Raw genomic sequence first — 25,204 nt, forward strand, 5'->3', positions numbered from 1 at the left:
GTTAATTTTCAAGTTCTGCGAAAGGTTTTTTCAAGTTCTGTTTTTACTTGAATTCTGTTAAGTAACTGGCCTGTAATGATATAATACCAGAACTCTCACAGAACCCGAAAATGAACGTAGAAATTTATGAATTTTTCAAATTCTATTGCTATCTGTTAACTGTTATCACTCTCACTATGGCTATCCGTTATATTAAATAAACAAAAAATATTTTAAATTTTTCACAAATATGACGTTTCTTTCTGCTGGGTACGTAAAAAAATTATCACAGAGGTTCATATTCCCCTTGACAGCACTTAAACTTAAAACTGAACATATTTTTAAAGTTTTTAGTTATTTACAATCAAGTTGTTTCAACGCACGGACAGGCAGAAATATTATAATGCCACAACCCTTTTAATTGATCGATCAAATATTGTAATTTGACCCATCATTCCTAAATGTATTACGCTGATTGATTGTGTTCCTTTCATATTTTTTTATATTTTGTTATTGCTATACTGCCAATATGGATAAATTGAATTGCAATTCCCATTCATGCAGCTTGGAATGGAAATACTCGTATCGTGTATTTTTTTTTTATTTTAACTGCAAAGCTCTGAGTAAAATATTTAATTAGTACTTGTTTTGTGTTTTGAAGGGCGTAAATAAATATATAAAGTAAATAAATCATTTCAAGAATAATATCCATCTAACACTTTTACAATTTTGTAAGGGGCGCACTCAAAAAGTTGTCGTGAAACCACGAGAATGATGTCGTTCCCAACCAATTTTAAATAAATTAAATAAAAGTTTCCGTATAAAATTTACCGCCATCGCATAAAGCCCTTGAGTGCCGAGCATTTATTTCTTCCACTTGACGTCAAGTGCTTTAACTTCTCCAGTCTTTTATTTGATAAGTTCATGTGATATTACATTTGAAATGAACTTGATTCGTAGTTCAGGCAAGTAAAATAATATGTGATGTCTTGAATGCAGTGGCTTCGGGTCAGCGGTGGATTTATTATCTTCAAACTTACTTTAAACTTTCTTGTTATCCAAAGGAAGGCCATAAACTTACTCCACGACAGCATGATAACATTATCGCAATGGGTTTTCAAATAATATACTGGAATTTATTGATTTAATATAGCAAGCACAATTGCTAGTTCAGCTATAATATGAAATATTGGTGTCATTGTTACTACCTATAAATGAGTTTTCACTGAATAATGGTCTCATACGAAAATATGCCATAAAAAGAAAATAAAACAATTTGTTGTTTCTTAAAATTGTAATTAATTTTCTTATATTTATTTTTGGAATAACTAAATGAGTAATATCTCAAATTGTAAGTTGCCTTGCCGGGGCACCGCGGTTCCCCGGCAAGGCAAGGGTGTTCAAGTCCTAGATGTGTCTTTTTCTGATTTTCTGTTCGAAATTTTCGTTCAGGAATCGCTAATATTGCCTTCAATAATTAAATTTCTTATAAGTGACTTATTTTGAATGTACGCCTCCGAAGCTTGAAAATAGCGGGAAAATGTTTTTGGTCTTAAGTTAATATGTATATCTATTGTAGGAAGTAGAAACAATTATAAACTAGATGTATATTACGTAGTATGTAGGTACAGTACGTTAAGTCCTGTGTCCTTTTTCATTTGACCAAACCAAATCAAATAAAACAGAATAAAATTTTAGGATTCACACCGTTCTACCGAGAAATATCAAACTTGCACTTTTTTTATCATTTTCATTATATTATGACGACATTATATATTTTGATTTAAGTGTAAATTTTAATTTATTTATATATTACAAAATATTATAACTGAAACGAAATTATATGATATTTTTTCATATGTATTTCACTACTTCATAATGTGAGCTCCAGTAGCTCGTGTTTATGGGAGGAATATTTACATACAAAATGAAAATAATGCTTAAAAAGGCGATAAGTAAACAATATTCAAAGTCTTATTAAATAACTGTAAATAACGGTATACATGACCAATTATGAACCTTAATATTATATTTTGCAAAATATGTATGTATTAATGTAACCCATATGATGTATATTAAAATAATAAAAAAATAAAATAAAATAAAAAAACTGCAAGCATAATTCAACATGAAAATTATGATAATTCAATCTTCAAATTAACAACGAACATAATTCAACATACAAATTAACATAATTCAATCTTCAAATTAACTATACCTAAACCTAATTAAAAACACACAATTTTAGAGAAGTGCTCTAAGACAAATAGTACCAATATTTTTTTTTGTAATGCTAGATAGTGTTGATGAGTAAATAATATATCATTATCTTTAATATCAGGGAGTTAATTTGCTTTTTAAACTGTTCACATTTCAAAATTTCGATTACATCAATTTTGTTTTTGGACAATAATATATTGTACCATTTCACACCTAAATACAAATAGTCGTGCTGAGCCGTGGTCGTTTTTACCATTGGGATGGCTATGAAGCCATTTGTTATAAATCTATTGCTTATGCTATCGAAGGGGTGAATTTAATTGATAAAATTTTCTTTTTAAATTTGAAATAAAGCGTGTCTTTTATACAATTCTGTGATAGATGATACATTAAATTCCAGAAATATCTCTTAAGTAGGGAATATATTATGTAAAATTACGTTTTAACTGCACGAGTCGAAGACTGAGCAAAAAGTGAGTACTATAAAAACAGCTTAGTTCGGAAACTTGATGCTTTGTGTAATAACTTAAAAAGTGAATAGGGGCTTATGAGTATAAATATTTCAATTTTATTTCCATTCGATAATGTAACTCGAAGTTTTCATGTTTTTTTTACTATGGAGGGGCACCGAATACTCAGTACTTAGTAGTGAGTAGGTCTCTCTCAATGGCAGTCGAACTATAACAATAATATATCTTTATGTGTTTAGTGGAGGAACCGAGAGGAAGTGTCACAAGCCACAATGTGGGGGCGGGTGGAGCGTAAAAACAAACATCCCCCTCGTAAAGGACTGAGGGCGGGGGCGAGCGGTAGTTAAATGAATAAGTAATTCCTAATTCACTTACGGGGCGCGTTACCTCCATATTGGAAAATAAAATTCCCGCACTCACATACCGGTTTTATTTCCCAAGATGAAAGTCTCCTCCTTCGACACTAACCCGGGGTCAGGTACACCCAGTGGGTCCACCCTACTACACACTAAGACCGACTTTAATATTTGGGGAGGCTTTGAGAGAGTATGGAATTCGTTTCACGGTGAGTATTATTTATACTTAACTACAATTTTAAGTTATTCTACAAATCAGAAATACTTACTTAATACGTAAATGTTTTGGAAAACCAATTAATATGTTATGGCGTCTTATGTTATTTTCATCAATTGAAATTAGTATTCATTAAATCTTTAAATTGCTCCTAATCAAATGGCAAATATACAATATTGTCAGTATTAATATGTACCCTGCTGATGCTTGAGCAAAGCGAAACCGGTCGGTAAATAAATAAATTTAAAACTCGTGATTTTACACAAAATAAGTGTTTTATTTTTATAAAGTATAACAAACCACAAAGTGATTGCTTTCTACAATAATATGAAAATAATTATGTTTTTCCAAACAGAAGACTCTGCCCTCATCCTAGACAAAAAGTTTTTTGATTTAAAGTCGTTTCAATAAATTCTGAATTAGAAGTACTTATCAATTTTAAAAAATAAATGAAGACGTTAAAAATCCATTTCCGAATAGTTTGGTGTTTTTTTCTGCGAACGAAACCATTATCAACTTAACTAATTTTAAACGGTAAAAAAACTTTGATGATATAAAATTAATTCGTGGTGTATACAAAGTAATTATTGTTTTATTTCATTAAATAGCTGTACCCGTCCATTTACGTCTAACAAATGACGCTGTTTTTCAAAAGAATCTGTGTTTTTCTAACAGATTGCGTTGTTTTTCAAACAAACCATGTTTTTACCTGTCACAGGTGAAATCCATATAAAAACACAAGCGTATTTGAATGCAACGTTGTGACAAAATTTCAAAGTAATCGATGAAGATCTTTGGGAGATTTAAGATTTTGAACAAACGAATATTTTTATTTAAATAGGTATATAGCTATGTAATAACTACAAAGTGACTGGTTTCTACCAAAAAACCCTTTACATTTAATTTAGAAATTCAATTCGAATGCTCTCAATTTACAGAAATCGTTTAATAATTTCCATCCGATATAAAGCTGTAAATGTGGACAAACGAGTTATATAGATCGATCAACCAGGACAGTTATTAAACGTCAAACAACAGGTCAATCAATTACCTGGGCACACAAATTACCCTCCGCCTCTACCTTTTTATGCCAACCGGTGTTCACTGTTCGTTTCTCAGATTACAGCATTAAATAAACAATCAGATTCTAGAAAAGGGAAAATATAAAGTTTTTTGCTTTGCCAATAAATCAAATAAATTCTTTATACGCTGTTCGAAATAAAGGATTTTCAAAGTAAGTTATTGTGTTTTCAATAAATTTTCTTGTCTTTTGGGTCGAATGGTTTCAGCAGCAGATACCTTTGTTTATTATTTAGTGAGAATATTGTTTTGCAATCTTGTGTAAAGAAATATTTTATATTAGGTAGGAATAATTCAAAGCATGCAAATCTTTTACATATCACTTGCGTATTAACTATTGAAAATAATGAAAGTAATCAATGAAAATATAAAACACGGAGAAGACAAAAGGAGATTGAAAAAATAGGAATTTAATCAAAAAGGTTTCGGTGGATAAATTGGCAATGACGTTACTACCGGGTAGAGTGCATAGATTTAAAAAATATATACTATGGTAGTTAGTCCCAGAATTTGTGACTGAATTTTTTTTTCACTAAACCCTCACAGGAAAAATAATTTCCTTCAGGGTCAATATCATCTTTCGAGATGCTGTCTGGAGACCACAAACCAACCAGCAAAACTTTCCACAGCCGAGCTATTGAACTCAAGAACTAGTAGTACAAACGACCCATTCTCATGTGACAAATGTCAAGATACATATGTTACAATTTGGAAGGGAGTTATCCATTCTGCTGTCCCGAGAACCATTTATTGGATAACCAAAACCCCTGTCATAGGTCACGCCAAGTGGTTCGCTACATTTGGTGACTTTGCAGCGGTGCCCGTGTTCATAGAGTGAGGTTTGTCTAGGTCTTGGTGGCGGATGCATTTGCCCACCTACTGATTGGCGGGTCAGATCGGGAGAGACTGGTTGAGGGAGAGCTTTGGCCTATCCAGCTGGACTTTCTATCGACCTATCGCCTTGCACTGTAGTGGGAGGTATGGATTCATACGTACGCTACTCCTATTGACATTGACCCCCAAATTCCTACCCACCCCTGATACCTTTTACCTTTCCATAACTTCATATTCTTCCTTTCCCTAAAAAGACCCTACACGCACAATCCCCAAGGATGACATCGACCCTAAGAGATATGTTTCGTTATTGCTTCCTGTGTGGAGTTAATGTAAAAAAATGTTATCATTCCAAAATTTCTTTAGAATGATTTTTAATGTAGCTTTCTATTTACTGTCGTAAAGTTTAATTTGTAGAACTCCAACGACACCTGTCAAAAATGTTTTGTTATTCGGTGCAATACCTAAATTATCGTTAAATGAAATGTGTAATTTCCTAACTATGTGATGTTTAATACTTATTCAGTTAAAGGGATTCGTGTGAAAGAAATAGATACAATTTTTATTTTTCTAGGATAATTTTTAGTCTAAGAAATTGCGATTGAAAAATTATTTGTAAAGTGAAATTTTTTTTTTTTTTTATGAATTAAGTGCAGTAATTTGGGGAGACATTTGTACAACTCTATCTACAATAAATGATCTAACAATCTACAGGATTGTACGATTTGAAAGATGAATTACTCTTTTTAAAATTCAAATACTTAAGGTACTTTACAGGTAATATCTGTCTAATTGTCTGTATGGAAAAAAACTTTCGACATAGAATTTTTGGTTTATGGAAAAAAACTTTCCAATTTCTAAAATTTTATTCCGGTCACTTTGTGTAATATCTTATTCTAGCGCAGACTGGTGTGAATGCTTGACAAATCAGTTCCAATTTTTGCAATTTAAAGTAAAGAAATTTTTTGTTAAAATATTATATTAGGTAAAGGCATGTCTGAATTCTTCACAATCAGTTCCAATTTTTCAGTACCCAAAAATTGGCGTGACTTACATCGAAATAACAAAATTTATATGTAAAAAGAAAAAATGCATTATTTAGAATTATTAAACATTGAAAACAATTTATGTTATGGCCTTTATATAAAGCCAGTAGGCCGTTAATAAATAAATAAATTATAATAATTACATTATTAATCATTGAAGAAGAAGATAATACTAACAAAACAAAATGAAACAAAATAAATCACAGATAGTAAAAAGATAAAGGTCAAAACTGAGAATCGAACTCTGCACAGCGTCATAAGTCACTCGAACATTGCATATTTATCGATATCATATTTCAAATTCAGAAGTAACAATACATTATGTTTTTGTTTTTCCAATAAAAATATTGTTCGACTACAATCATTACTTGAAATCAGGAATTGATTAGTTACTTCTTCCCGAAGTTCCGTGTACCTTATTATCTTCAAAAATGACTCCTTATCGCAATAACAAAAAAAAATAGAAAATAAAGATGATATAGGCCATAAGGATTTCCACTCTTTTTACAATAACTTCACACAGGAGGCCCTGAGGAAAATACTTTCCCACAAGGCCTATGTCATCTCTAAGGATGCTGTATGGAGGGTAAACGGGATTTTATTATCTGGGTATCTGAGCCTCATGTGTGAAGTCAGTTAAATATTAACTAAAAAAAAAACAGGAAAATTTTGTGCATGAGGTGTAAAATTTCTAGAGTGAGCTCTGAATTTGTAGGTAGTTTAAAGTTTTAAAATATTTTGTACCATTTGTTCAGTGAGAAAAAAATATTATTGATCCTCTGTTACAGCCAGATATCATTTACCAGAGTTAAAAAAAATAATAATAAAGGTGCTAAAATAGTAATTATAACTTTCCGTAGGCAGGTACTAATCCCCAAATTCTCGATAGTTATGAATTTATACATTAGATCTAATACCTACGTGTCTAATAAATCTTGCTTCCATTTTTATTGCACTCTTCCACATTATTAAGGTCATACCATTTTTTTAAATTTAAATCTAAATATATCTCATCCAATATTTCCGATTTTTAAACAAATATCTTCGGTCCCTTCAAAAGAGGATTCCGCATACGGATTTATCCACGTCCATAAAATAAGATGTCGCATTGCAGTCATGGCGATAGTTTATCATCGCTGACATTATGCTCCTCTAAGTCTCGGCAGAATGCAGCAAGTCAGGGAAACGATGCAACGAAATGTCTGCAATATCATCGCACTTTATAAATATATAACTGTATCATACTTCGAATAAGAACTACCGACGTTATCTTCATTTTCGCAAATTTGTATTGGCTGCTGCCTTTATGTATGATCGCAAGATTCAACTGGAACTAAATGCAATCTAGATAGTGTCTTGGAATAATATATACTATTTTTATTTTAATATGAGATATCTTTCGATTTCGGTCAATAAACACGGCTAAAGAAAATTCCAAGCAACATCTTAATTCTGAATGATGGCCTTACAGAAGGGCAATAATGAAAGTATCTTCCACTCTGGAAGTTAACGCAAATATACTATATATTATTTTTAATGAGTAAATTGTGAAATAACACAAATTCTTTAAGTAAAATTTATTTGCGCACGCCGGTATTTGAGCCCATGACCTCCGGCTTGCTAGTCGAGAGCCTTACCTCTTAGAGTTTATCATTACGTATCCGCATTCAATTTTTACTGCCCATTAAATTAAAATTTATGTGATATTTTTTTACCAAATCAACTTCTTTCCCCATATTTGTCAATATTACTGACGTTGTTAGCTCTATACCAACTTAACACCAACAACAGACCCGGTATCACCCTAACTTCTATAATAATTCGTAAATAGCTTCTAAATAGTTAGTTAGGTTTGGAGCAAGCCTACTCAGGCACTCCCCGGAAGGGGAGAGGGTGGGAGGCGGTGAACAGGGGGCGGTGAGAGCAAACTGCCGACCGGAACTTACCGGCGCAAACACCAAAGTCTATTTACTTTTTTAATAATAACAACTGGCCACCAAAACGCATTGTGTATATAAAACATGGCGTTTGTAATAAATGTAATACACTACGTGTTGTACGGGAAAAATACGCCGCAATGTTCCATGTACTAACATATATAAATGTGAACAAAACATATGTCACCACTGGAGTTCCAAGATATTTACAATAGATGGGTTCAGCGCTGGATATTTTCGTACGTTAGTTTTTTAGTTCGCCCGCGCTCATTAAAAAAATCATACTTCTGAAAATTGATACAAAAAGAGATAAACTGTTATCTGTAGTTTAAAACCGATGAATTTACCTTTATTTTTTCGTTTAATATTTGACCAAGTTATAATATTTGACCAAGTAATAATAAATATTAATAAATAAATCGCTAATATATGAGAAAACCGAAGACAAAAAAAGTTTTATCCCGAATAAAATGACGGCACCAAGGAAAATGGTTAACGGATAGAGGAGGTACTATGTAATTTAAACTTATAAGTAAATTTTTGGGCAACGTTTTCTACAGAACATAATTGCAAAATACTAGCTTAAATAATTTTATGTATCTATATATATGTAGTGTCACGAAAATAATTCCCATTGTCGAAAATAATTATTTTCCTGACTTTACCTGGCCAGTGAAGGAATTAATTCACTAGCTTGAATTTGACTGGCAACAATTTTATTGGTGAATTTTGGCACCGTTTCCGCTGACTAACGTCACTTCTTAAATTCACGCCGGTGAGAGAAACGACGTGGTTTCGATTATGTCACATAAGTGATTGATTTACTTTTTTAACTTTTGGGCAATCCTTGTTGTTAATAGTGATTGTCCACGTGCCATCGTGATATTTTGGTTTTTTCAAAATGATAACTTTCTTTTCGTTTTAAAATGTAAAGTGTGCTGAGTGGCTCCGGAAACTTTTGCTTATCCCTTGCGAATATAAAGCCATCTGCCACTGGAGATGATGAAGTACCTGTTGAATTATCACACGGATATGCACCCCGTAACTAAGGAGTTCACGCAAAAGCTTTATTTGTGGGCCCCCTTGATGGCAAATGCCTCGTCGTGCCCATCTACCAACACGTTGGCGGCTACCCTCGCCTTATGGAGCGAGCTCGCCTTTGAAGGAATCAGCTCCGCGGGATGCTGTCGTCGGATGCTGTGATTGGATTCAGGATCGTCACGTACGAGAGATCCTGCTCTGCCCATCCGTACTTTCTACGTACTTTCCACATAGTTTATTAGATTAGCTCAATTTTACGACGGGTCCACAGGTATGATGTTTGTTTGATTTTTATTTTTCAAATGTCAACTACTAATTCATTATTTGTTTTGCTTAAATAAAAACAATATGATTGGTCCTAGCTGATTTTTTTTATTTCAGAACAAAAATCGAACCTTTCTTTTTCCCAGTGACAGCACAAGCCTTGACCCACTTTAAACTGAAAGGATTTCATTTGCCCCGGCAATAGTTTTTTTTACATAAAATTTAATACCCCGTGCCTCATACGTTTATAGTAGGAAAATACATTTATACTGTTAGCAATAATAAAACGCTACGCTAGTATGACACAAATAAAAAAGATTTAAAAAATAACATTATTATCACACATATAAATAAAAAAAGTCTTGAAATTTTGAGACGTTTTAGGTTATTTAAGTCTTTAGGGATTCTGAAAATCAATCCAAGCAATAATAATCGACGAAGCATTATTTATAACGTTCATTTGCAGAATCAAACAATCAGAAAATTTTTCGATTGATTAAAATATCTTTGGTTCGTCGGCAAATAGAAGAAACTGAATATAATCGAAATTTAAAGAAATGTAATGAATCAACAGTAGAAAAAGAATTGGTCCTAGGTGGGAACCTTGGGGGACCCCACTTAAGGCAAAAAGGTGTTAGAAGTCGTGGACGTAATTTTGATAGATAGTTTTCAATTTGATAAATAACTTGTAAGACATTCAAAAAAGTTATCGTTTATATTACCAAACGTTCCAAATAAGTAAATAATTCTTCACATCTTCTATTTATTTTCGACCAAGTACACTTATTGCATTATTTCCACAGCATGATTTGATGCCGATTTATTTTTCGCTTTACTTCTGATGAACGGGAAGATCATATATGTTATTAAGATCTGTATCACGGTTTAAATGTAATGCTGTTCTTTTACATTTAAATATCGGAGAAGTAAATGCATTCAAACCTAATTCTATTGAATGCTATGTTAAGCATTGTTTTTTTTAATAATTTTAAAAACACTATTAGAATAAAATGTTTTCCTGGGTAGAAAAAAGTATTTTCGGTTTTTCTAGACTATGTTTAAAGTAATAGTCACTATATTTCATACAACTTTAATCCGCCGAAATGCTCTACGAAATAAGGAATAAAATAAGGAATAAAATCCATCATGGCCTGTGACATCTTTGGGGATGCTGTGTAGAGGGTATTTTTAGGTAAAGGAAGGAGAGAAAGAGGCCTACTACGAAATATGAGGGCAAACGCATCCGCCGCCGAGACCTAGACAAACCTCACGTCACTAAACGTAGCATACCACTTGGGGTTACATATGGCAGGGATTTTGGTTATCCAATAAATAGTTCCGTGGCGGTATCCAAACCCGCCTCCCAAAATAAAAATTTGAACGCAAAGAAAATGCCAACAGTTTTGTTTGGTAAATTAATGCAACACAGATTACACGATTGTCCGAAATAATTATTGAAATAAATTTTGCTGTTCTCTGAAACCAGACACGTTATTTCAAATAATAATTCCATGTGAATTATGAAACATTTCGCGAAACAGAACATTGGTATGTGGTTATGAATTTGCCGCTAATGACATAAACTAGATTGAATACACCACCCGTATTGATTACCCCATAATGCAAATATGAGGAATATGTCGAAATCACAAATATTATATTATTGTGTTTAACTTAATTAACACGAAATTGAAACTGAAAAACCCCCACATACTGTTTGCTGGTGTTAAAGTGCTGAAGTAATTACTATTGAAATGATTGATTAACAATTAATTTATCTAATAAAAATCTTGTAAATATTAAATAGAGACCGACCCAGTTTTATGATGAAATGTGAAGAAATGATCGATACTAGGCGTGTTCTTACGAGGTTTAAAGACTAGTGAGTGGATTATAAGCAAGATGAAAGTAGTTGAGTTATGCATAATAAATACACTTATCTACGCACTAGAGTAGGGCACCATATCCTAATCGAGTGGCACGGATAACAGATGATCACTGGAATTTAAATACCATATTAATATGAATTGAATTGAAATGTAGGCAATGTATTGTAGGCAAGTGGGAACATAAACCCCTACTTTAAGTGGAAATGTAGAAAAAAGGAACGAAAAATTAAGGCAAGGATATAAGTTAAAGTGAAATGGAGGCGGTTTATTAAGATGGTTGGAACAAGTTTTTCTTCAAACATAGTGACTTGAAGGTCCCGTAGAAAGCGTTCAAAGATGGATTGAAAGGGAGATATGTAAATACGAATGTTAGAAAGCGCGCGCTAATATTTAAAAAAAACGAAAACAATTAAGCGAAAATCATGAAAATATTTAATAAAACGCAACTCTTTCAAAATAGAGCGAAAATATTCCGACAAAATGATTTAGTTTCATTTACAGATACACTGTGAATGTGTTCATACCTATAAACTAAAATAACAGAACAAAACGTGTTTTAGATAATTTTTGGATCTTACTTTGCAATTTTTTTCTATCGAGGGAAATTCGTATAATAAAGGCTTCGGCAAAACAAATGTATAGATATTATCTCAAAAAATAAGATGTATTTTTTTCGGAACCTAAAGTATTAAAGGGAAACTTGTTATAAAACGGTAGAAATCGGAAATGCGGGGGCTTGATGGGCAGCAGATTTATTTTTAATTTTTCTGCGTTGGGACAGAATTATCCTTATTTTCCTCAGTGAGAGGAGCCTTTTTTCGGATATTTACTTTTAAATAAGCAAGTGGGTTGACACCGTTGAGGGTCTTATAACGTCAATTATAATCAAAAAAAAATTGTACCTGCTACTGATTTCTTAGTGTATTTTTCTTCATATACCTTCAAACTACTTGAGTAGTTCTGGACACCGACATTCAAAATTATGCAAAAAAATACTCAACTTATTATGATAAAATAATACCTACCTACGAATATGACTCGTATTGCCGAAGAATGATATTACATTAACCTCTTAGGGCCCAAGGTATTATATATGATACTCGTCGTTTTTAAACTAAAATATCCTTCTCATTATTTCCGATGAGACCTTAGTATCTGATAATGAAGATTTTCATCTTACTGACTTGGAGAGTTTGTACTGATTTAAATTTACTTGGAGTGAACTATTGTTGTCGAAACTTTGTGATTTGTAGCTGTCACAATTTCTCTAAAAGGAAATGTGGTTATGGAGTAATTTTAATATTTTAATCATATAATAATAATTAAAATGATCATTTGTTCAATTAACCATCAAATTATAATTACACTGTATAGTTATTAGTGCTTTTGTTATGTTTACAGGCATTTTATTTCCTATGAATCAAAATGATTCCGATTTGGAATATGATTATGTTTAGGCCGATGATTAGGATAGTGAGGAGGAATTAGAAATTCTGGAACCTCTTAGCTCTGTACATGTAGAAGATGAAAAAAATTAGGGCGACACTGATAATGTGCCACTAGAAGTTCTTACAAATGTCAGTCGGCATGATCCAGTAAATAATAATAATAATATGTGTTTTATTGTCTTCTTTTTTGTAAAACATAGATAAAATGATATTCTCACTGGGATCTCCCGTGCCATACATATTATTAAAATTTAGTAGTATGGAGAATATAAAGTAATTACTTAATCGATAAAATTATAAATAAATAAAATAGTATTTTTTCTGAAATAATCAAAAATATTTTACATGGTATGTTGTTGGTTCAGTTAAGAGGTTTCATTTTCAGTTTGTATTTGGAATATGTGGAGACATAAGCCTAATTTTGTACCCACACAATTTACATCACATCAATTGAATTTAAAAATTGTGAGACAAGAGAACCCATCAAACACTTTTTAAATATTGACAACCATTTTTACTACAAATTTTCTTACACATGAACAGAAATTTTGTAAAGAGCAAGGGTTTGGATATATGAAAAAAAAGACTTTATTGGAATCTGACACATCCGACAGAATTGGGCACAAAAAATTAGAAATTCTAGAATTGCCGACAATATTTCAAGTCAAAGTTTTTTTAATATTCGCTCCAAATTCAAAATTTATCCCGTGTGTCAGAATCTGAAAAACAACTAAACAGCTTTTGGAAGGTCAGGCTCATTATTTTATGGGTAAAAAAGGGTTGCATACAAAATAATAGAACAGAAAATATTTCCTACATCACTTCACATGGCATCCGTTTGGAGTTTTACTTGTACAAAGATGAAGATTCATTCGTGGAGTCCGCTATATTCCCAATACTTTAAGCCAGATTTATAATAATATTAGTAATTTTATTCCAGAATGTGGGGAGGTTAGTGCAATCCCACACGTCCCATATAGACATACATTTTTTTTGTGCAATAGATATAATAAGTTAACAAATAAGGACAATTATGCAAGGTGTGGTCTTGATTGCACTTGGGCCCAGCGCTCACTCAGGAGTGGCGCTTGGTGCTGGTAGGCTGCGGTCACCAACATGTTGGCGGAGGCCATTAGCCGCATCCTGGCTCCAGTGTCCCGGTGTCTCATCAGGCCGGCAAATCCATTCAGTCCTAGTTCGGTGAACATTGTCGATGCGCTGATGTATCTTCGGTATCCAAATATTATTCTACAGGCGTCATTATATTGAATTCAGAGTCGTTCCATCGAGCAAGTTCGGTAGTGACACCATTTCTCACACGTATACAGGCCAGTACAGAATGCGTTGAACAGTATTTTTTTAACGGTATTGCTGTATTTGCAAAATCTGCGGGCAATCATATTGACACTATGCTTAGGCTTCTCCTTTGTCGATCGATATCGCCATCGTCCGATAGGTCTTGATTAATAATGTGCCCCAAGTATTTCACGTTCGAACATGTCTTTATTTTTGCCTCGTTGGTATACGGGGAGCATCTTACTTGTATCTTGACATTTTCCGTGGTGGAACGCAATCAATTCCGTCTTCTTCGGGTTGTACATCATATTATGCTGTTTTCCATATTCTTCACAAGTGTTTAGCAGTAATCTTAATCCCTTGATCAACGGAGATAGGAGGATCATGTCGTCCGCGTAGCTTATAAGATTCATACATATACTTTTAACACGACAGCCGGCTCTGATGTCCAGGCAACTTGACAACTCGTCCATGTACACATTAAAAAGAATGAGGGACATACACCCTCCTTGCCTTACTCCTGACCGCAAATATATCGGCTGGGAGTATGTACTTGCCCACCGTACAACATTTTCCTGCTGGGAGTGCCATCGGGATAGTGTGTTTATAAATAAGGTAGGTATATTCCTAGCTTTCAATTTATCCCATTGTGTTTTATGACAGACCCTGTCGAAGGCTTTACTTAGGTCTAACAAGCACCCGTATACGGTAGTTTTTCGTTTCTTGTAGAATTCTATTATTTGCTTTGCAATATATATTGCCATATTAGTGGATAATCTACATTTAAATCCCATCTGGTGATTTTTAGACATTAGTTTATCATGTATCTCATTTAATATTACCCTTTCAAATAATCTTGCAGTTATAGTTGCTAAAAATAATGACCGGTAATTGCTAGATTTAGTCATTTCAGGCTGTCCCGATTTCAGGATTGGAGTTATAATCGTTTTCGTCATTGCAACCGGTACATGGTTGTGTTTAAGTATTACGTTGAACAGTATGTTTAGTAGTTTGGGTATGTACCTACCTCCGTATTTTATGTATTCAATACTTAGATTATCATGTCAGACTTACCAGCCTTACCAGCCTTAGTGCCTGTTATGGCCTTCATTATACTACTTTCAGAGAGGTAAACGTTTTGTCCATCATATTCCATAATATCAGGGACAGACGGTACTTCATTTCCGGAAATATCTGCAAAGGTTCTTCTAAAAGTATTAGCAATTTCTTCCGTGTTTGTGGACCCATCAATTTGGCTGGCGATTCGATTTTTTGGTTTGATCAGGTTATTGCTTTTCTTCCAGAATTGAACAAACTGCTTTGTGACAAGTGATTTTACGATATCATCCATTTTTGTTTGTTCAGAAGAGCTTTGGCAGTGTTTAAGAGCTATTTTGAACTTTTTCCTTTTTCGTTTTCTTTCATCCGCAATGGGACCATGTAATGGTCTCCCATTTTTAATCCACTCCATCGACGCCGATCTGGAATTTTCGTTGTATTCCTTAACTTGTTGATTCTACCCAGCAATGTCACGGTGTGTTTTTGGTTTGCTTTGATCTCTCAGATTTGTGTTATGCTTTGTCAAATGGCTAGATCATCAAATAATACACTTTTCTTCCACTTAATCGATGGTTAAACTTTCTTTATGGTTCAAGCAAGATAACAGATATACAGTCTGTCAACCTACCATCGTCCAATTCTACAATAAGTATATCAAAGAGTAGACTTATTGAATAGATATTTCAAAATTCGTCATACGAAATTTTAATGGTAGATTAGGGTACCACAAACCATCATTATTGTAAAAAAAACATAAATATGAAGTATTTGATTTGTATTACACTTTACACAGTGTCCCAAATTATTATCATGAAATAGGAATACTGAACTATATAACAATATTTGCTAAGGTATAGTCCCCAAGAATCACATATGATACCACCCCTGCTCCCAAAACGGCCATAGAAAAAGTAAAAAAAAATGTGGTCTAAATATTATGGTAGAGAATGTGAAAATAATCGAAAAAAGTTTGTAAGAATAAAAAAAAATGGTCTTGGGCCCGAGGAGGTTAATGCTAACGCTTATGGAAGTAACTCACTGCATTTAAATAAACCTAGACAGCTCACTATTGACTCTATTGCTCCAATTACTAATTCCGTGTAATATTTATTATTTTCCAATGTACTTTTTTTAGTTGCTAGGTAACGATGTGCTATTGTTAAATAAGATTATTGAACTTACTAACTAATTTTATTCTGAAAACTAATTTTAGTAAGGTCTTTTAAGTATTTCCACTCCCTCGATTTTTCTAATTTCTTTTAGTGTAATATAAATTTAGTATTTTTTACTAATGTAATAATCGTTATGAATAGGTGTATTGGTAAATATTTATAAATTATTTGAAAACTATAGTAAGTAGGTACATTTAAAAAATAAAACCAATAATAAATACTAAAAAAAACATTTATTTTCATCAATCAGCTCGCACCTTTTTTATCAATTTTTATCTTTTCAATATTACTATTTTCAATTATTTTCGTTAGTTCACAGTATTCAAGCAAATCGTGTTATAGAAAAGCCTCATGGGCTAGTCATATATATGTATCAATAAATAAATTAAAATATCGCTTAAAATTTTATGCTGCAACGCTTGATGGATTGCTAGCAGTTGGTTGCAAAGGACTAATTTATATACCTACATATTTAAGGCTTTTAATCAAAATATGTACGTCAGGAACACATTGAGAGTGGATTACATCCTGTCTATCATGTTTTGATTGCATTTTAATCCTTTAATATTGCTGTTCACACATTGCCGCTATGAATTGAATGAATGGGATGTTCCAATATTTTGTTTGATTTGAACAATTCAATCAGATTTGTGGATCCAATCCCATTTGGGAATCATATTTTTTCCGCGCCCGTGAATCCACGGCGAAATCAGCGGTGCATTTTACGAATGCAGTATTTCAACAAATTCTGACTCTGTACCGTAATATTTCAAGTGAGTTTTGCAATTTTTGATTCGTGATAAATGGTCCGAAATTATGCGACAATCTGGTACGTTTAATATTAACATTTGATTTATTTGTTTGATCACACCGTTTTGCGGAATTTAAATATATTTGAGAGTACAAGATTAATACCGATATTGGAAGAATAATTTATTTTATCACTCTGAATATAGGTACTTTTTATAAAATAATTTTAAAATATATACTTTTTGCGTCAAAAGTGGGTTACCTTAAGTTCATAGGGCACACACGTCATATGAATTTCAGGTAACCCTCTTTAACTTTAGAACTAAACCAATCAATATAATATTAAGGAGTATAGAGCAAGACAATATGTCGTGAAATTGTATTTTGAGAATATTTTAAAACAAAAACAATATCTTCAAAAGTTTGGGGTGCGCCCCGGGAACCATTTATTGGATAACCAACAACCCTACCATAGGTCACCCCAGGTGGATTTTTAGTGACTTAGGTGACTTAGCAGGGGTGCTCGGGTTCATGGTGTGATGTTTGTATAGATCTTGGGGTTTGATGCGTCTGCCCACCTTTTGCATGGTGAGTTGGATCAGGAGAGACTGGTTAAGGGGAACCTTTTGACCTCTCCAGCCAGACCTCTCATCGCCTTGCACCAGGCTTCCAACTTAGTGTAAACTAAAACCAACTAATTAATTCAGTGTAAACTAATACCAACTAACTAACTCGTGAACTAATAAGCATGGCTTTGACTTCACAAAAAATATCGAATTTTCAGAAGGAGTCTTTCTCTTTTTGTGTTAATAAATCATTGCTAATATTTTGGTCCATTTCCGAATTGATGCAAAGTTCTCTGGCACATTGGCACGCTTTCCGAGAGTGAGTTTTTTTGTGATATGCGGCAGGATAGGCTCGTAGGCCGCGTGCTATGCTTATGCGCGCTATATGCTGTAGGCTGCCACTGTCGCCCGCCCTGGGGAGGCCATTTGCAAGGCTTATCCGCTACTGCCGACCGTGTAACCGGCTTAGGGCGGCTGCACCCGCCCTCCCCGCTACCGCCCTGGCTACAAGCGAGCGAGCATTTGTAAAATATGTTATTGTACCTCGTTAAATTTATTTTATATAATATCGCGGTGTATTTTTCAGCCGGGCCTTCGCAATTCGCAATAATGCAGGAGTTAAGAGTTGGAGTTTATATTTGCTCAACAGACCTTTATTAAGGGAACATAATGCATATTTGAGATACTTTATTTGAACCCTTTTGCGCCTTACGTGTCCACATAACCGTAAAAGAACAACTAAACAACATTATAAACGGTAAGGATACAATTTGAAAGGAAATACTTTTTTTATTATATGAATTATTATTATGTACCTATTTACAAACTAGTTTAGTGTAGGTAATACATTTTTTTACGTTGCTTAAAAAATCAAAAATTACAATTAATTGTAATGAATTACAAAAGTGAATAAAATTATTAGTAATCCGGTTAAAAATAGGATTGTAGGCCTTTATCTGATAAAATTTTAGTAAATTCGTAATATTTCGGAACACGTGTTTATGCACAGGCCTTTGCATTTACGAAGAAGAAATGGCGAAAATATTAGAATTTTTATGAATGCGTGTTCCAAAATCGTATAATACTTTCGTATTTTAGTAAAAGTTTACATGGAAACCTATCAATTCATTCGTTAAGGCCATGCACTGTATCGTGAAGTAGTTTAAATGGAGCCGCTATCAATAACAACCCTTACGTAGATGATGATAAGGTTTAAATTCCCGCTTAACACCATCCGCCTGTTTTGATTTATGAAAGAAAAAAACATGGCCAAAAAGTGCCTTTTATTTTATTTTGTAGATGTTCAGGCCTAAATATTTAATTTTTTTCGGATCATTTTATAAATAACTTAATTTTCCACATTATACAATAAAACCATAACCGAAAATGGGTTCGTAAGTAAAAGATTTTGAACTTTAAAGCAGTTTTCATAGGCCTTATACATTATTTTTTTCTGGGCTTATAAAAAGACTTTTCTAAAAAATACTCGATTATTTCAAAGGCCAAGATGTATTCTACTTGCAGTATTTAATTAAAGTATCTGAAACATTTCTAGGCGACCAAATTTTCAAACCAAAAACACATGATTTTGCATTACTACGTAGTGCATCGCCTTAAGTTGAGTCCGGTTCGTAATCACGAACAATTTTAATAGATTCTTGATAATTTCTATGTTAGTCATATTTATCCGTATATCTACGAAGAAAGCATTTAATTTTGAAATCTTGGTTAAATTGGTGATGTTAGAAACCAATTTGAGATTTCATTGAATTTAAACTAATCTGATGTCAAAGTATATTTTATGAGTCTCGTTATAAATTTATAATCTAAAATAAACATCATTGACTGTTTATAGGCTCTCCTAGACCCCGTTATCCGCCATCCTCCATGCGGCAGTATTATTGAAACATAACCAAAAAGAAGTGAAAAATACTTGTAGATAAAACACGAAAAGGCACTAAAAGGCTATTGATGGTCCTGGTTCGCGAGGAGCTCAAATAACCCAATCTCGGCTATAAATCGGGCAGGTTGCCGTACGTGGGCCGACAAATGGCTTTTTACTCCGTGGTGATAGCATTATATTGAATATCGACGAGAAGCTAAACTAACGGAGATTTTATTACATTTGTGATTCTGCTATCGGATAGCTTGTTCTGAAAGGATTGCATCCCTTTCTATTGCATCCTGAAGTTTAATGCATTTTGATTGAAGACGCTTTCTGTAAGTATTTATGACAAGAGGTTACTAAGGATAAAATACAAATTGAGGTAGATTACTAAATACCCCATAACTACTGACAATATTTTACTACTACAGTGAAATATTGGCAGAACCAACAACGCTGGCCGCTAGAGGTCTTTGACTTTAATTTCAAAGGTGGTAAATTGAATTTATTTAGTATTCGATGGCAGTTTTTTGCTCTTTATAATTTGTATTATTAATATTAATAAAAAATACGTAAAAATGTCCCAAAAAATAGGTTCTGTGTGTGCAGTTTACCGATGTAATAATTACAAACAATAAAAATACTCCACGTCGTTTTATGCAAAAAAATAAAGACGGACTAGTTGTTGAAATATAATATAAGTTGGTAAAATTCTAGCAATGTTTTTGATTACATATAGAAGTGATATCTACAAATAAGCAATTAAAGAAAATTTCTCACAGTTAATAAGTAGCGGCTTTAATATTTTTCATGTATGAGCAAAAAGCATTAAGGTCGTACGTAAGATATCCGTTTTCGATCTATATTATCTATTAACGTAAAATAAAGAATATATTTCACATAAAATTCATTAAAATATATGAAAAAAGCCAATAGCACACAGAGGCGCTAGTGTTGCATGCTGCCTTCAGAATTTACTGGGATTGTTAGAGTTGGAGGTATTACTAATATTGCGAGTATCACTAATTTGTAACATATGTTTTGAAATATAATTTTTTTAAATTTTAGTTGACTTAGCCAAGGCACATTAGCAACCAGGCTTCGTGGGTTAAGTATCCCATTGAAACCAAAATATAAACCGAAAATCCACTCGTCAGAGAATATTTCTAAAAAATAAAAAAAAAGACCTTTTTCATTATGTCGAGTTTTAATAATGGTTTCTGCTTTAATGTTTAAAACAAATTTTCTTTGGAGATCTGGTAGCTAATCGAAAGAAAGAAAATCAATTAGATATTAGTCTTTGACTGTATTTTTATTTTCTATTTCGACCTTTTACTTTCTATTTGCATAGAAGTTTTGTGTTGTTGTGTCACGGACCCCAACCAATATCCAAATATAAATTTGGGGAGCTCCTTCCGGGATCATCACCAGATGTCGTTAAGTGTCCGATTTAAACTGTAAACCGCAGGCACATATTTTATGAATATAATCTGGTTGGGACCTGCCTTGTTTTTCTGACAATAAGAAACACAATAATCGTAAGAATCAAGCTAATCAGAAACGCATGGAGTCAACGCCTTAACGGTTTGCTGTACGCTGTCCGCTGCTCACTATTCATTATAGGCATTATGCATTTTCTCTTGTTCGCTGTTGGCTGTTTGCAGCTCGCGCCGGTCGCAGTGACAAAACCGCTAAAAAATGTGCACGAGAGAGTTAAGGTACAGACCAAGAAAACAAAACCAAAAACACGAGAGTAACCATTTCATGTTGATGGTGGAGGGAAGGTCTTTATGATTACGCATTGCAATTCTTATTGTACAACATACTCTCTTGCGTTCTTACCTGTCTTGAATAAATTAAAAATATCAGTCGAATATTATCAACTTGATTGATATTAAATCGTACACTGTGCATAATACCTAACGATTCCATTCCTTGGATAGGTAGAATGAATTCTCTTATTTTTTATGTTCAAGAAGTAGGCATTGTAGTGTTAAATTAGTACCCAGTTCCAGGGAACATTTCGTTCTTCTTCCAGTGTTAACTGTGGGTAGAGTTGCATACAAGATGAGAAAATCGTGTATCCCGGTGAGTGGACTGCCTACTGCTAATGTAGGACTTTTGAAATATGTTTGAAGATTTATTGAATAAAATAAAATCATCTGATCGTGCCCGGATAAAATTTTTTCGGAGTAATAATGCTACCTCTTGTTGCACTACAATGTGCAGTGGTAGGATATACGAAAAAAAGAGTTCATGTGAAATAAGAATGTCTATGACTGTATGTAGTTTGTGATTGGGATGTTTTCGAAGCATTGTCCTTTTACAAGGGGATATCTTTTAAAAAATATTAAATTAAACATTCGTAACATACCCACTTGTTATAATCCTAGAGTATATAAAGGATTTCAATAAGAGCGCAGTATTTGAATTGCGCGCATCAGTTTGGTGTGTATGATGTCACATGATTATGACATGACAGATCGATAGGGGACAGGTGGGAGTTAGTCAACATGAAACATTACACAATATAACAATGCGTCCTGATTGATAAACATTATTTTTAAGACGTTGAAAGTTTAATTGCCACTAATCGTAACGAATTAGTCAATTCCACAAGTTTGCTCCTGGTCGTATCTACTCCCGTTTTGGTGACCATAATTGACCGCCACGAACTTGCGATTTGACATCTTTGGACCTTTGGCTGTGAGGTTATCTGAAGTCAGAGGTTTATACCAACAAGCCCGAGACCACCGACGCATTGAAGGATGAGATTAGACGCTCTCTTAACGAAATATCGCAACATGTATGCAACAACATTATTGCAAATTTTACCATACGAAGAGAAGCCGTGGCGGCAAAAGAGTACGCATATGCAAGCGAAGCCGTAGCGTCAATTTACACGATGTATAATTAATAATTCCCGAATGTATAAATTATAACTCAATTAATATATGAATACTTTGCTTTAAAAAACCATGATTTATTGAATCTTCAAATAATGCGCCCTTATTGAAACACCCTTTAAATTCAAGAGATAATATGATGACGTCATTCTTTAATTACTTTTAGTTAAGTGAATAAGGAAGGGCATTAATGTATGCAAATAAAAGAAAAAACTAATAAGACATCAGTATCTAAATAGTAAGTTACATATTCATGTCATTCAACTAGTTATCACAAAATATCCTATAAGGAAAACAATACAGGAATTCATGAAAGTTCCTACTGGTACTATAAATATTTCTTCATATTCACCATAAAACGGTAACATATCAATACATTATGGAGAAAATTTTAAAAAAAGGTACGTGTATTTATATAAAAATTATGGGGGCAGTTTTGGTGTCTGTAAGCGACGTTGAAAATGTCGATGGTCAATGCAGAATAGTTAAGCAGTTGAGTCGTTGATTGGCGCGTTCCGATAAACACAAGTCCTCGCTTTCGGAGCATAGAAATTGTAGGGTCTCCCACGAGTGTATTTGTAAGGTACATAATAAAAGCTTACGTTTTTCAATAAAGGTTTTTTAAATATAGTTCTAGAGATTTACTTAAAAAAAGTTTACCTTAAAATGTTTTTTGGTAGGCTTCTAATGTGCTGATAGGATAGTTTGTTCTTAACAGGAATGCTTAATATGTATTTATGTGCAGGGATGGATTTTATGTATATTACCTCATTAACAGGTAACGTACAAACTTATATTGTACAAAACTGTATAGCTTTTTTGGATATGGTTTTGTTCAGAAGGGGCCCAAATAATGGAGCTATATTCCAGCACGCTGCGAACAAGTGCCATGTCACGAAAGGAGTACCATGGCAAAAAATAAGAAGGTTTGGAAATTATTAAAAAAATTGTCAGAGACTGCGTCGTACTATTATTTAAAGGTCTATGGCGTTAAATAAGTTTGCTTCAAACGCCCTGATAGACTTTTACGTGATTTTTACATTTTACATCATGACCCGGTTAATTAACGCAATACATGCTACATTGGCGCATTGTGGTAATGAATCAAGACATTAGAAATACCAGCAGGTCTATCTGGCCATAGAAGGCATATAAGGCATATAAAATATTATAATTTTATTAAAACTATTAAAAATAAATAAAATTAACAATCGTATACACAAGTCATCATATTTTTTTAAAAATAAATCAAGAGAGTATTCTGTTTTGTTGCTCATTTAAAATTTGAACATTGTCTTGGAAAGTAAAAGGTAAGGATAAAATTAAATTAACAAATGAATACAAATTAATCTAATATTTTTGATAATGAAGGAGAAAGGAATACCGCACTAGAAACTGCACAGAAATTTCAAACTCAATTTAATTTTAGCTTCCTTCAGTGAGAGCTCAGACGCGATATTACGCGTGTCATAAATAACATATTTACGATTGGCGTTGATATTTTCCAAGGTGGTTTTCAGCAACTTTTTTTCAAACATCGGAATAACGATCAGGTGTTGTTTTAATTTGTTTTGTGGAGATTTCATGAATTATTTTCGAAATTATGATGATGAAATATTTTAAAAGTTTTCCTGATATATTTTATCTTTTTGAGTTGCTAAGGTAAAGAAGATTTCCCTACAATTTTCGCAGTTTTCTTAAGTATGGAAAACCTACTCAATAAAACATTTTACTAGCTAAGAAATGACAACTGAAACAATGACTAATCTTTTAAACCATTTCCTGCCAGAGTTATATTTAACCATAAAAAGTTATTTTTTAACAACAAAGTTTAAGAAATATAAATAAACACATGAAAATCAATGATAAATTGAAAATGGAACCCTTAATAATGTAGTCCGGAAAATGAAGTGGCAGTGGCAATGGAAGAGCCGGCCGCGTGCCTAAGCCAGATTGACATCTGACGGGAGCGCCTGCAGAGTAATTTCATGGAGAAGGTTTGTTTGTTTATCAAGTTGGTTGGTTGACACAGTACCTGATTGTAATCGCCCTCGTAAATCAACAGCTGACTCCTCACGCGACCTCTCCTCTTCTCTCGCTCTCTCTCCTTCTTCTTCTCTCTCCACTGGAAACGGGAACTGGTGTCAGCTGTGCGGCTACGTCACTGTTATACCAAATAATCGCAATATCCGCACAAACAATTACAGTTTGGAAAAGCTCCGAGCTTACTTTGACAGGAAGCGATTTTTATCGAAAGTTTGAATTAGTTCGGCGCAAAGTTTCAAAGTCGACTGTCAGTTTGCGGAGGAAGCTAGGAGTGTAGAAGCTGCCGGGGGCTGGGGTAGCCTGGCGGGGTCAGGGAGGGGGTTAGCGGCGAGTTGTTTTAGCACAAATTACAAGACGAGTATAGCGACGAAGCAAAACACCGAGGCATGCGGTCAGCCGAAAGGACACGGACCTACTGGCCGGGCGGATCGCCGGCGGCCGCCATATGGCCGGGGGCGGGCGCCGTAGGTTTCGGCGTCGCCCGAGCGTCTTCGGGAAACTCCGCCACCCCCGCGAGCCCCCCGGGGTGGGGCTTGCCGCGGTGCCTCCCCTTCTGCCTGAGAGCTACCCCTTCCGACAGAGAATCTTCCTGAAGACTACTGAAGACACTGCGGCTGAGACTGTCGCGGCTTAGGCTTGACACTCGATAATGAACAAGTTGGTGACAAGCTAAACTTTCCTGATCCTTCCTCCGGAGTGCTGACAGATGACAGGAAGGTTACTTGATGAACTACTGACAAGAT

The 25,204-nt window shown here is 33.8% G+C and overlaps 1 protein-coding gene across 9 annotated transcripts in view; it reads right to left on the minus strand.

Annotated features, from left to right (window-relative positions):
• The window catches only part of mbl (splicing regulator muscleblind), a 464,503-nt gene extending 439,635 nt beyond the window's left edge, over nt 1–24,868 (minus strand). For all 9 annotated transcript variants that reach the window (XR_016305787.1, XR_016305788.1, XR_016305786.1 and 6 more), the window contains exon 1: nt 24,451–24,868. The gene's annotated coding sequence lies outside the window, so the exon portion shown is untranslated. The remainder of the gene's footprint in view (nt 1–24,450) is intronic.
• Between the last annotated feature and the right edge of the window lie 336 nt (nt 24,869–25,204).

This window comes from Hesperophylax consimilis, chromosome 4 (assembly GCF_061612785.1).
Source record: "Hesperophylax consimilis isolate HC1 chromosome 4, BYU_Hcon_1.0, whole genome shotgun sequence".
Taxonomy (NCBI): Eukaryota; Metazoa; Arthropoda; class Insecta; order Trichoptera; family Limnephilidae; genus Hesperophylax; species Hesperophylax consimilis.